The 14,233-nt window shown below is 33.8% G+C and overlaps 1 long non-coding RNA gene across 1 annotated transcript; it reads left to right on the top strand.

Moving 5' to 3' along the window:
- The first annotated feature begins 1,404 nt into the window (after positions 1 to 1,404).
- On the top strand, positions 1,405 to 4,214 carry LOC149408968 (uncharacterized). The gene is made up of 3 exons (XR_016305322.1): positions 1,405 to 2,413; positions 2,494 to 2,601; positions 2,705 to 4,214. It is a non-coding gene; the product is annotated as an uncharacterized LOC149408968 (long non-coding RNA).
- Positions 4,215 to 14,233: the final 10,019 nt, after the last annotated feature.

Genomic DNA, 14,233 nt, shown 5'->3' with positions numbered 1-14,233 from the left:
TATTTATTTATTTATTATTATAACACCCCCTAATGGGCTTTTACACACTACAAAGTTTAATAGTAGAGTATCACAGTTATTATAGATTCTACAAAATTAAAACAATAAAGGAAACATAATACAACGAAAAAAGAAAAAATATTAAATGTTACAACAAAAGCATATAATAAAATAAGATACATTAGTAAAAATGATAAGAAGTCTCACATAAATAGATATTCAAAATAAAAATATATATATTGCGGAAATTATAGATGTCTATTTGTGTATCGATCTATAAAAGAATTGAAATAAACAATATTTATATTGATTATTTTTAAGATGAAATATATCTCCAAGATCAGAGTATTTATTTCCGAGACTGTGAAGTCTTGGAATTGGGGAATTGAAGTCTTGAATTTGGGGAAAAAACACAGTGACTATTCAACACACTTTTAAAAAGTGATATAAAGTCATTAAAAACGATGAAATTTTTTCTTCACGGGTGTTGTTACTCTTGTGCAATCATAAAAAGGCGAACAGACCATAATGTTACATTGATATACTCAAATTTCCGGTCGGTGGCGTCGTTAGTGTATATTTTGTGGTTATAAAAAATTATTGACAAAAATTATAGAAAATTTTGTTTTTTAATTCCTCTTTTGGCCACCTGCAAAGTTAAGTATGTCATTCTGTGCCGTTGATAGAACTGTTGTCACCTCTCCCTCTTAAATGAATCTAATAAATAATAACAATAGAACTAGAGTACAATAGTCAGCCACACGGAGTGAATCTTGAATAAAAATGATTGATTTTGTTTCATTTCTTTGTCATTTAGGTAAAGATTTTGTTCGTCCGAAACGTATCCGCCAGAGCAACGGAAAACGACATATTGATAACTTTTAGCAGATACATCGATCCATTCACTATCGAACGAATTAAAAAGGTTGAAGATTTTGCCTTTGTTCATTTTATCACCAGACAAGATGCTGAAAAAGCATTGCGATTGTTGAAATGCTGCACTTTGGACGGGTTCAAGTTAGAACTGAAATGGGCTAGACCTGTCGACAAGATATATACTAAGAATATACGCAGAGAAAGCAAAAATGGTTGTTTTTCGGTAGAGTTAAAAAATCCTCACCAGATATATGAAAAACAGGATTTGAAGCCTGTGAATTTGAGTATCAATAATTTAGGCATAATTGGTCAAATGCCAGAAAAAAGTAATAATGTTTATGCAAAATCTGCCCCCGATGTACTTGATGACTACTGCAAAAGGTTAGTTTTTTTCTATTTTATTATTTAAACATATATTTTTGTATTACAAAATATAATAATTATACATGTGTCCTGGGGTAGAGTGCACAAATCTTGGGAGGTAATTCTACATTGATGGTAGAAGTAAAAAATATATTGAAGACCCCAAGGCAAGAAGTTGTTAACTTACATTTTCGTAAAAAATGAGTTAGAATGCTCTCTAAACTAATTCGCATACGCTCTTTCCAATGAACACCATGCCAGAGCTTAAAAACGGCAAGAACATGCTTAAATCAATGTGATGAACATGTTAACTACGTGTTTCTGTGACATTAAGTTGATAAAATCAGGGCAAGAACTTGTTAACTACTAAGTTAGCAAGTTCTTGCCGTAATTCTGTAATTAACAACTTCTTCCCATCTACATTGGTTTAAATTTTTATGGTTAACATGTTATTCACTCACTTTGACGTTTACCTTGGTGGTTTTAAAAAGTTTTGCAGTGCGTGTTTTTTATTTAAAAATCATCGAAAATGAGTTCCAGAGGTGAAAAAATGGTGAATATGTGTCAAAAATTGATCAGGGAATCAGGTAAGCTGTATAAAACATTATCATTCATCTTAATTTATCCTTAAAGTAGTTTGAAAATGGGTGACTCATTTTTGTTTTGGTGTTTTTCTGTCTAAAATTCAACAATTTTTTATTGTAATGCTTATTAATTTGTTTCAGGAAGTGTTCAAGAGTCCACTAATTTAGTACAACCTGAGAAGCATTTAGAAATACCTCAAAATAATGTAATTTTAATGGATGGTAAATGCAAAAAAAAAGTTTTACTCTGTGACTCTGAATATTCTTTTATGTTTTGAATTCCTTCATTAATGCTTTACAATATCGTGTTTCAGAAAGTGTTCAAGACTCTTTGACTGGTGTTGAGTTTGGGATATTATTAGGAATACCTCAACATGATGTCATGTTAATGGAAGTTAAACTTAAAAATACTTTATAGTGACACTAAATTCTTTTGAACATTGAACTAAAAATGATTATTTTACTGTACTTTGTATTTTCAGAAGATAATCAGAGTAGTCTAGAGTATATCGCTACTACCACTGGTACAGGAGATATAATTTTGGAATACGTACAACAAGATGAGATACTCAATACTTTAAATCAAACTGGTGAGGATAAGGCTTTATAACTTGAATTGAATTTTATTTTACTGATTTGCATGTAATGAAGATTAAATTATTATTTTCAGATGCAGCTCTTGCTGTGGAAAGCAGTGTAGGATAATATACTGAGGACGCTGAAAGCGAAATTGAAAACAATGTAAACGTTTCTGATGTAGAAAACAGTCATTTAGAAGGTAATTTGTCTTGCTGTACCTAGGTATATAATTTCAGATTAACTTTAAAAAAAATCATTTTTGACTGTTCGCTAACTGATATGAATGTGTGTATTATTTTCAGGCACTAAAAAGAGTAGGAAGAGGCCCAAGCTAGGGCGAGCAAGAGAAATAGCGCGGGACGCTAGGATGAGAGGTGATTCTTATGTTAATTATAAAAAAAGCCTTAAACCTGCTAAAACACCAAAACTGGAAGAAAATCTTTGTGTTAGCAACTGCAGATTGAAATGTAATTCAAGATTTAATGCCGAAGTTAGGCAAAAACTCTTTCTAGAGTTTTATTCACTACATTCAGAAGCCCAATCAACTTTGTTATTGAGATCGATGAATATTAAAAAGATAACCAGGATCACTTCGACCAAACGATCCTGCAATATTACGTACTCTGTTTCAATACAAGGAAATAATGAACAAGTTTACAAACCAGCCTTAATCCATTTGCCAAATAGGTAGAGGCAGATTAGATATTTCGAGGAGAAAAGTAGCTGCAGGAGTTTCATCACCAGCAGTAAGTCACAGAGGTCGCCACTGCACGAGGCCTAACAAAACACCAGATAACCAGCTTAAAGAAGTAAGAGAACACATCAATATGTTCCCTGCAGTAGCTTCACATTATTCCAGGAACAAAAATCCCCATAAATTGTACCTCGCATCCGATTTGTCAATCCCAAAACTGTATGAGCTCTATAATATGTTTTGTGGAGAAAAAGAGTATGCCCCTGTTTCGTTGAATCGTTACGTTAATCGTTTACACGTTTAACTTGTTGTTTGGTGTGCCTAAGACAGACACTTGTGGGACTTGCGATAGCAAAAAATCTGACCAAATTCATGTAAATATGCATAAAGCTGCATTTGAAATGCAAAAACATGATAAGAAAAAGGCATCTGAACTTTATACACAATACAAAAAACACTATCGGAAAAAAGGTTAACTTTCAAAAAGGAATTCGCTGGATAAGAGTGGAGGAATTCGGGATTTATAAATATCGAAAATCACTCTCCGAAGAAGAGCCTTGGAAAGAAGTGGATCTTAAAAAAAAAGGTGTGAAACATTATCTTCCCTGCCAATGCTGTCATCAAAAGTGAGAGATAACAAAGAAATCGATGCGGTCAAATGGAATGATATCCAAAAATTGTTACCATACCTGGATGAGTTTTTTCGTGGATTTTTTAAGTCTCAAAAAAAATTTACACATGCTCTGCTACCTTTTCTTTTCAATAATAATTATTATTTAGTTACTTTATATCAAAAAAAAAGTTTAATTTGTTTGATTAAATAAAACAACAAGAATTTAACATGTTCTTGCCTTTCAATTCTGTATCTTCCTCACCTATCCCTGAAGATGGCATGAACATGTTAACTACATTTTTTTGTAGAAAACATGTTTATTTTAACTTTTAGACTGCAAAACTACTTAATATTACTAGATGTAATGTAAATTTGGTTTGTTTACTACACCATGAAGGATCAGTACATTGTATATGACATTCAAATAAAAAATTATAAGGCAAAACGCAAAAGTCTAAATATCTCAGAATGCCTTCAATGTAAGTTAACAACTTCTTGCCTTGGGGTCTTCAATATATAACTTTTATTCAATAATACTTTACTCCCAGACACCCTGAATACGAGCTGAAGTTCTCTGCTTTGTCCCGGGACTAACACAATAGTTTTTCGAAATCAGACCTTTTTCCATAGGAGAATATTTATTTTCCCATAAAAAACAATTCAACTTTTTTTAAATATTTTTTATTTACCTAAAAACTACCTTCAGATGTTGGAATTTCGAAAAAAGTAATGTCGACAAGATCTTCGTGTGATATTGACCTAGAAAGGTTTTTGATACTCTTAACAATCGGCGTCACAACACCCCGACGGGAACAACCCCTTATTTAAACCGGTAAGAATACCCAGCAAGAAAAAACCCAACAAACAGAATACAGCGTATTGCAAAACATAGTGAAAATAGTTAATAAATCCGGGTACGAATTAATACAAAGAAATGGACAGAGATATTATGGACCTCCTCCGAATTGGATCGGCCGATGTAAGTTCCCGGCGACGTGGAATTTACAGCGTTTTCTGGAGTTGGCATGTAACTTGAGACCTTACGTGTCACATTTTCGTGACTAGATTCCAATTACTCGTTTATACGATTGAATCCCATGTGATTTAAATTCTAAATGTTTACACGTGCTTTAATATTTTGTGTGCTTAGTTCTTAGAAAAAATATAGGCATAACCAAAGCTAAAGCGGTGAATAAAATGTTTTTTGTAAAATTTTTATATTTGAAATTAAAAATATACATTCTATTATTTTAATTCATAAAAGTTTTTATGTGTTAGTTTATAAAAGTTTTGCTAAATACACAAATGTAATATTTAACTATTTTATGATAATTTTATTATATAGGTTTATAATATGGCACTTTGTACCTCTTAGCGTCTGCAAATAACCGGAACTATTGGATCATTTCGAGTTACTAGATCATTTAACACTTACTCAATCATCGACAAATCGAGATTTATATACCATTTTAATCGTCTCGGCGAGACGAGATCAGTGGCATTTTCAACTCAATTTGATTTGACAAGTACGATTATCGTGAGCAATAGATATGATCCTATATGCGATTTTATCCCAGATATTCAACGTCACTTTGTTAATTGTTTCTATCGTGTATTAAACTAACTCCATTGATATCAACAAGCGACGTTGCCGTCGTTATTTGTGTCAAACGCAGGTGTACAAATAATTTTATAAAGTAATGAAATATTTTAACAATTGTATGCCAAAATAGCCTCTAAAGTAATATTATTTAGAGCTCATTATCGTACGACATTGCGTATTAGTCTAAACAATATTCGAAAGGAACTATAAGGCTCAAGAATTGTGTGCAAAATCTAAAGTCATATTATTAAGAGCCCATTATCGAATGATGTTGTGTGCTAGCCAAAGCTGGTTTGTTTGTATTGGTACATCTGAAGCTAGCTTCAGTTTAGTTTACGGGAATACATAAATGACTTGCTACTGGCTAATTTATAATATTAAATATTACCGTTATTCATGTGTAAAACTCGGTTGACTGGTTGGTTTGTTCTTGCTTTTTGTCAGATAGTATATTTACTTACAATATGTCACAGAGGAGAGTTGATAAAATCTTTCAGCTTTGCGAAATGGATTTTAAATACGGTAAGCTATTACATATTTCTAAATAATAACCTAAATTGTAAAATATAGAAAATAACAATTTTAATCTATGCTTATCAAATGAGTACAGAATAATTACCGTATTTTATTATATAGGTCATGATTTTTTTCTTTCTTTTTTGAGAACCCAAGCAGTAAAATTATTACTCTGCCTACCCCTGCGCGGAAACGGCGTGATGGTTAGTTAGTTAGTTAGATAATAATCTGAAATATTACAGAGCTACCTTAGCTTGTAGTAAATTGTTATAGGTAATATCAGAAATGCTGCTAATTAATATTCCCTTGCAAATGCGTAATAAGTCTGTTATTTTGTCATTATATTAGGATAGGTTTCACATTTGTTTGACTTACTTACTACATTGAGCTATTATTATTAGATAAATATATAATATATTATGCTTTATTTTAGAAACCAAAACTGAAGTAATGTTAGAAAGGGGTCCGTCGATGTCCGACGATGATGATTCACTATACAAACCGAACAACGTTACTTCTTCGACTGAATCAGGTATCTACAGAAAACATGTTTAATACTCTTGAAACAATCAATACGTAACATATAATTTGATTATTATATGGTCAGAGGTGCGGCCCAGAAAGCCGAAGGTCCTAGGTGCGATTCCCAGATGTGACCGTATCTTTTCTGTTTCAGATTTTAGATTGAGTGATGCTAATATTGTCCTTCAACTATCGATCTTAAAAAAAATGTGCGACGAAGTTATGAAACTAGAACTGAATATAGCACAACGATTTGAAAATGAAAAATCTTATGCGGTCTATGAGGAACTTTGTAAAACAAAAATTGCTCATATTATAATATTTAATAGGAGAATAGCTGGTGAGGTAGCGAGAGCACCGTTGGAAAATTATATAGCCGGCCAACATGAAAAACAAGATATTCCTAAAGAAATTATGGAAATCATGAGTTCTGAGGAAAAAAATGCTATAAATGCTTTAAACTGCTTCCATATTCCAGGAAAAAGAGGAAGAACAGTTGCAATTCTTCTTCGAGATCAAATGAAAAAAAATATAGACACTCTATTTGCATACCGACATTTAGTTGGAATTTCAAATGAAAACAAATACTTATTTCCAAAAGCAGCAGGTGAACCTTATTTCTGTGGTACGCAAATTCTAAGAGACCTAAGAAGTAAGTTTTCCCTCATAAATCCGGATCATATGACTTCAACTGGGCAACCATGAGCCAAGTAGCTGGAAAAAATAATGCATATGTGAATGCATTGTCCCATTTCTTAGGGCATACACCAGGTACAAATAAGGGCAATTATATGATACCCCACCTGGCCCTCGAGAAAGGTAAAGTTGGCTTGAATTTACTACAATTAGCTGAAGGAAAAAAAGGTTTTTTTTGAAAACTTTGAAAATTACTTTGTCGAAGGAAGAGATCCAGGCGCTGGAAAAATTAACGAAATTAAAAGAGATAGGGGAATCTTATCAACACGATCGTGGAAACTGATAAATACATTAATAAATAATCATCGTGTGAAGAAATTGCACTTACCTAAAGAACTGCAGAGAAAAAGAGATTTCTACTTGCAAGATGCTTAACGAATGCTCGAACGACTCCAGTAACATACGTTATGAGCCAACGTCATGAAACGTAAAGTCATGCGATTCAGTTGGTGCCAAGTAAAGTAGCTATTGACTCGTTACTCGTTGTATCTATGAGTTTTTTTTCAGTCTGATAAAGATTTGGTATGCATATTATTTTAAATAATTAATTAGTTGAAAATGAATGCAATTTTTTTTTTTAATATGATTTATTTCTATATTTTGTTAAACTCTGATAATGTCAGTTTTGTATAACGTATTGTATATAATTTTAAACTGCAATTATGTAAAAATCATTACTTAATTAGTTTTTAAGTTTGTTTTAGTTCTGTAGAATTTCCTAATGAAAGTTTTTAAGAATGTCTGAAAATAAATAAATGAAAATGTGAATTTTTCCAAATTTGTTTTTTATTTTACCAAACAATGAATTTGTGCAAAATTTTATTAAAACACAAGACTTGTGCAATATTCATGGCAACATATTGTTTTTTTTTTTTTTTTTACAGTATTACCGCACAAGAGTCCCAACTGCTCCCGTCTGGAGCCAGTGAGACTATGGCATCCCCAATTGGGGTATGTTGTGAGGCTGAGGGTATTGGGGAGGGAAGGGAGATGGGGAAGAGGAAGGTGGGGAAGTACCTGGCTATTCAGATCTGGTCACCAAACACGGCTAAAGCCATTTCAAGCAACGTTTCAATTCTGAATGGTGGTCTTACACCAGGGCGATACTGGTAGTATCTTCCACTCTGGAACGTGCCGCAAATATACTATATATTATTTTAATTAATTAATTGTGAAATAACACAAATCAATCAAATAAAATTTATTTGCGCACGCCGGGTTCGAACCCGCGACCTTCGGATCTGTAGTCAAAAGCGTATACCACTAGACCACGCCGGCCGTCGATTGTCTACCAGTGTTGACGTATTTTGACAGCTGCTTCAATTGACCTAGCTTTAACAATCATAATACTAGAAAATCAAACTAAAAAAGTGGTTAACTCGTCTAATCAGGAGAGTGCGCGTTGGGACAGTGAATTTTTTATCCCACAAATTATCTCGCTAAGGCGGAATACTCGTCATTATTCTGGTGTTTGTACCACAAAATACAACTCAGTGCAAAAGTGACTCGATCATTATATAAACACAAAAAACCTATCCCAAAGGCGTTTTTAGCGTCACAAAGGCTCTGCCATCTCTCATACAAGAAACAAGCATTGTGTCGTTTTTTTCTCTTGTGTGAAACTTTGAAATCAACTACCTTAATGAATACACTATGCTCCATCTGTAAAAAAAACATTGACACCCCGTCAGACTTCATCTCATGTTGTATCTGCGACGATAACTACCACTTCATTTGTGCCGATTTTTTTAATTTTTTTTTATAGTGAATACCTCACAAGAGTCCCAACTGCTCCCGTCTGGAGCCAGTGAGACTAGGGCATCCCCAATTGGGGGATGTTGTGAGGCTGAAGGTAAGTGGGAAGGGAAAGAGGAAGGTGGGGAAGTACCTGGCTATTCAGATCTAGTCACTAAACACGGCTAAAGCCATTGGGAGCAACGTTTCAATTCTGAATGGTGGTCTTACACCAGGGCGATACTGGTAGTATCTTCCACTCTGGAACGTGCCACAAATATACTACATATTATTTTAATTAATTAATTGTGAAATAACACAAATTAATCAAATAAAATATCCGATATCGCAGAGACCTCACGGCGAGGAACTAAGATTTTACAGTGGCGCTGCAAACTTTGCACAAAAACACAAAAAAACTCAAAAAAAAATACGTCTGAAAAAAATCTAGAACTGACATCTATCGAGAAACCTAATAAACAACCATCATCAACACCAAAATCTACAATTGCCGCCTCATCATACGCCAGTGTGAACTTACCACCAACAACCACAGATGGCTCTAGTAAACTGACAATCGATCTATTTTTAACTGAATTCGCAAATTTCAAAGACTCAGTTAATGAATCTGTTGGAAAAAAATACGATGCAATCCTGCTCCAAAATAATGAAATATTAAAAACCATTCAAAACATATCTCAACAGCAAGAAGATTTAAAATATCGAATAAATAATTTGGAAAAACTACATGAACAAGTAAACTCAGCCTTAAATTCAAGACTTGGGGACAAACTAAACACGGGAACAATCGGATTGTCTGGCCCCATTACACCCATATACGTCTCAGAACTCCTCACGTCTAAAGGCAAACGGCTTTGGTATCTAGCTCGCCAACGTGCGACTGAATGTAAATATAGGTACGTCTGGACGAAAGCAGGTCTAATCTACATGAAAAAAGATGACTCTTCTCGACCTATATTAATAGACTCAGAACAAGCTATACCGAAGCTCTGACTACCTGCTCTTTATTCTAATTATCGTGATAAAACTACTGACTACCGCTTTATATCGCCATTTCATACTCTATTACATAACAGCACTATATTATATGAACACCTAGGTTTTTGCATAACTCCAATTTGTACTGGAATAATTTTAATCCTAATTTTAATTTTAACTTTAATTTTAATCTTTATTCTCTCTAGAATGGTAACTACACTTATTATAAGATTATTATTTGATTTATTAGTAATATTACTAATAATTCGGCAAAAGAAAACTCTAATCAACATATTTTATATAACCCAGATATTACTTATTGTTCATACTTATACTACTTTTTACTGTCTTTTGAAAGAGAAAATGCCACACACTAACTACATACGTTATTTATTTCCTGGATTTTATTTCAGATATTATTTCTTACTCAGATATATTTTATTTTTCCTAACTACATCATTTTGTTTACAGTTTTGTCGGTACATATTTCGTACTACAAGTATTTATATGAAAATAAAATACTGTTTTAAAACTTTACCCAGAAAACAACAATTAATTTTTGAATTCTAATGGTAATAAACGATCTTCAACATGAAATCGATAGTACCGTAATATTTGCAAAACCGTTATTCGCAAATGCAAAGAGCGTTATTATAAATTCTTACTTGATAAGGATAACTCCAGCAAAAACATGTGGAATGTTGTCAGAGACATAACTAAAAGTAAAAGAAATACCAATGCATCTGTAACTGAATAAAATACCGGAAATTTGATTAAAACTGACAATCAATCAATTGCATGTCATACTAATCAATATTTTGCATCCGTTGGATCAAATCTAGCAAAAAAAAAATTATTAGAAACCCAGAAAACGGAAGACTCTTTAGCATCGACAATTGAAACAAAGGAACAATCTTTTTCATTTAATATTAAACCAACTACTGTAGAAGAGGTCTTAAAAATAATCAACAGCCTTAATACTACACATGCAAAGGGTCCAGATAGTCTAAATACACAAATACTAAAAAAAAATAAAAATCAGATTTCTGCTCCGCTATCATATATTTAAAACTTAAGTTTTGCATCAGGAATATTTCCTGATCACTTCAAAAAATCAATAATTGTCCCAATTCACAAAAGTGGACCTAAATCTCTTGTAGAAAACTATAGGCCAATATCACTATTAAGCGCGATATCCAAAGTCATTGAAAAGCTTTTCAAAACTAGGTTAAACGAATATGTGGAGAAACATAACATTCTAAGTCCTAACCAATACGGCTTTCGGTCGGGTAAGGGAACGGATGATGCCATCGCATGTCTCACTGAAACTATTGCAGGGAATATGAACCGTGGCAAGAAAACTATTGCCCTTTTCCTGGACCTGGCCAAGGCATTTAACACAATATCTCATAAAATTCTTTTACAGAGACTTAGAAATATAGGAATAAAGGGAAAAGCTTTTCAATGGATAGAAAGTTATATATCTAATGGATTTCAACAAACCAGAATTAACGAGGCTATTAGCACATCACTAAAATACACTTTTGGGGTACCACAAGGAAGTACACTTGGGCCCCTTCTCTTTATTATATACATAAACGAACTTTGTAACCAACACATTGGTGGTAAAATTATCACGTTCGCTGACGATACAGTTATTTTGTTTGAAGGAGATGATTGGAAAGAAACACACCACCTTGCGAACACAGGTATAAACAGAGTAAAACAGTGGCTGGACAGTAATTTGCTTACACTAAACATACAAAAAACAAAATATCTCACATTTAGCGCTACCCTTGCAGGTCAACCCAAAACACCTCATCACCTCACAATACATAATATTAAGTGTAGCCTTGGAAATAATAACCATACTTGTAAATGCGAAACCCTTGAATGTGTTAAATCTATTAAATATTTAGGTATAATAGTGGATAACCATCTTAAATGGAAACAACAAATCGAAAACACAGCTAATAAAGTGCGCAAACTTATTTATATATTTATAGCATTGCGGGAAATTATAAAAACTCAAGACATTAAAAAAATATACTACGGGCTCTGTAACTCCGTCATAACCTACGGTTGCATTGGATGGGGTGGAACAGGATTTATTTATTTATTTATTTATTTATTATTGGATAATTTGTATAGCGCCGCTTTTGTGAGATATCACCTCAGGGGCGCTTTACATTTGATGCAGGTATTACAGAAAATATAAATATTACAAAAATAGAGTGAAGTTAAGTTAAGTAAAATGAAGTAAAGGAACAGGTGACACGAAGATAGAAGATGGAGATTAACAATATTATACCCGCTACTGATGGCACAGAAATCCATTCTACGCGTCATTATGAAGAAACCCTTCAGATACTCGAGCGACGCTTTCTTCAAGGAGTTTAATGTGCTTGATGTTCGACAGTGTCACATAAAAAATAACAATCTGCGTCCACAAAAATAAAAACAAAACGATAACAGTCGATCATAATCATCAAACCAGAAGTAAGAGCAGAAACGACCTTTCTATTCCAACTAGCAATACTGCGGCTTATCAAAAAGTTTTCTCATACCTGGGACCAAAAATATACAACAAAATCCCCTCTCAATTTAAACTCTGTGAATTATCAGCCTTCGGTACTAAAATAACAAAATGGTTATTAGACTTAGGTAGGACAGATTCAGAAAAATTATTAAAAAACGTAGTCTGAGTTGATTTCTTCGATTTTGTATTTTGTATTTACCTAAAAAATATTTTTTTTATTTTTCTTTCTTACATTGATATATTATATTTTAATTTTATATTGTACATGTACCTTTCTGGATTTTATTGTTTATTACTGCTAAATTGTATTTTCCTAAAAAAATATTTTCTTTCTATTTTTCTTTCTTACATTTATATGTTATATTTTAATTTTATTTTATATTTTACATGTACCTACCTGGAATTATGTACACGCAACCTGCCAATTTGACTGTCCAAAAACGGGAAACTTCCTAGTTGGACAGTCAAAGCTTCCTTTTATATTTGTATATCTTGTATGTAATAAATGTAATAATAATAAATAAATAAAAATAAAATAAATAAATAAATATGTGGCTATGGAAGATTATACTACAGCTACTGCCGGCTACATTCCAGAGTGGAAGACGTGACTGGTAACCCCATGGGGAAAGGCGAACATTCAGGAAAGTATCTTCTAATCTATTTACAATTTGGTACTGCCACCCCGGGAACCATTTATTGGATAACTACACCTCTGCCATAGGTCACCCCAAGTGGTTTGGTGACTTAGCGTGGGTTCATGGGGTGAGGTTTGCTCGGGTCTTGGCGGTGGATGTGTCCTCCAGCTACGTGGAAGGCCGGAGAGACAGGTTGAGGGAAACCTTGTGACCTTTCCGGCAGAACTCTTTTGGAACATCGTCTTGCACCGCAGTGGGAGGGATGGATTCATACGTCCGTCACTCCTGGACCCACAGACCTCGGTTTCCTACCCACCCCTCAAACCTTATCCTTCCCAAAACTTCCTCTCCTTCCCTTCCTTTAAAAGACCCTCCACACAGCATCTTCAAAGATGACATAGGTCTGAGGGAAAATATTTTCCTCAGGGCTTCCTGTGTGGAGCTATTGTTAAACAAACAAAAAAAATGGCTCAGTAACATAACTAGTTCTGAATATTTCAAATAATTGAGGTTAATGAGGGCGTACTGTATAGGGCCCGCAAATACTTTAATAGTACACAACTGCTAACCCTGTACAAATCACAAGTGCGCCCCACGGTTGGATTTGGCAGCCCGAAAATACCTGAAAAAACCCTCGACTCTGTGCAGAAAATCTGTGCAGGTCTGTTTGATAGATTCTCCCATCTTAAAAAAACGGATTGCAATCTTTAGAGCATATGCTTGTTCTACCGGTATTTCTATGGAAGATGCTCCGAGGAACTAGCATCATTAATCCGTTCAGCACCGGAGCATAGTCGGGAAACACGCCAAATGCATACCCAACATATGTACACGGTTAACATTACTCGCATGAGAACGGGTCGTTTCTACGGCTCGTTTCTGTGTTCAACGGCTCGGCTGTGGATATCTTATCTATCTGTCTATATTATGATAATTTTGTATCCTGATCATTTGTTATCCTGACTAAGAAACCATTGGTTTCGAAACATGTCAATCCTATTTGATTTAAATAGTTGTGTATACAAAGTATTTTAATTATTTTTTAACTGATTCTCAATATACGGGCCCATGTAAAGTGGGATTATTTTCACAATGTCTACATTTCTGTCGGTAGAGTGTCCGACTCCTGATTGTACGATACAAAATTTCAGCCCTTTGACTTTTAATTAATCGCTCAGATGGCTCAGTCTGTTTTGGGAGTTCCGCGCGTTCGTAGCGGCGCTGCAAGCAACTATTTTTTAAAACTTTTCGCGCTGCTAACATTGAATTTTACGACC

The sequence above is a fragment of the Hesperophylax consimilis genome, unplaced genomic scaffold (genome assembly GCF_061612785.1).
Source record: "Hesperophylax consimilis isolate HC1 unplaced genomic scaffold, BYU_Hcon_1.0 scaffold_40, whole genome shotgun sequence".
NCBI classification, from domain to species: domain Eukaryota; kingdom Metazoa; phylum Arthropoda; class Insecta; order Trichoptera; family Limnephilidae; genus Hesperophylax; species Hesperophylax consimilis.
This window is presented reverse-complemented; position numbering and strand designations above follow the sequence as displayed.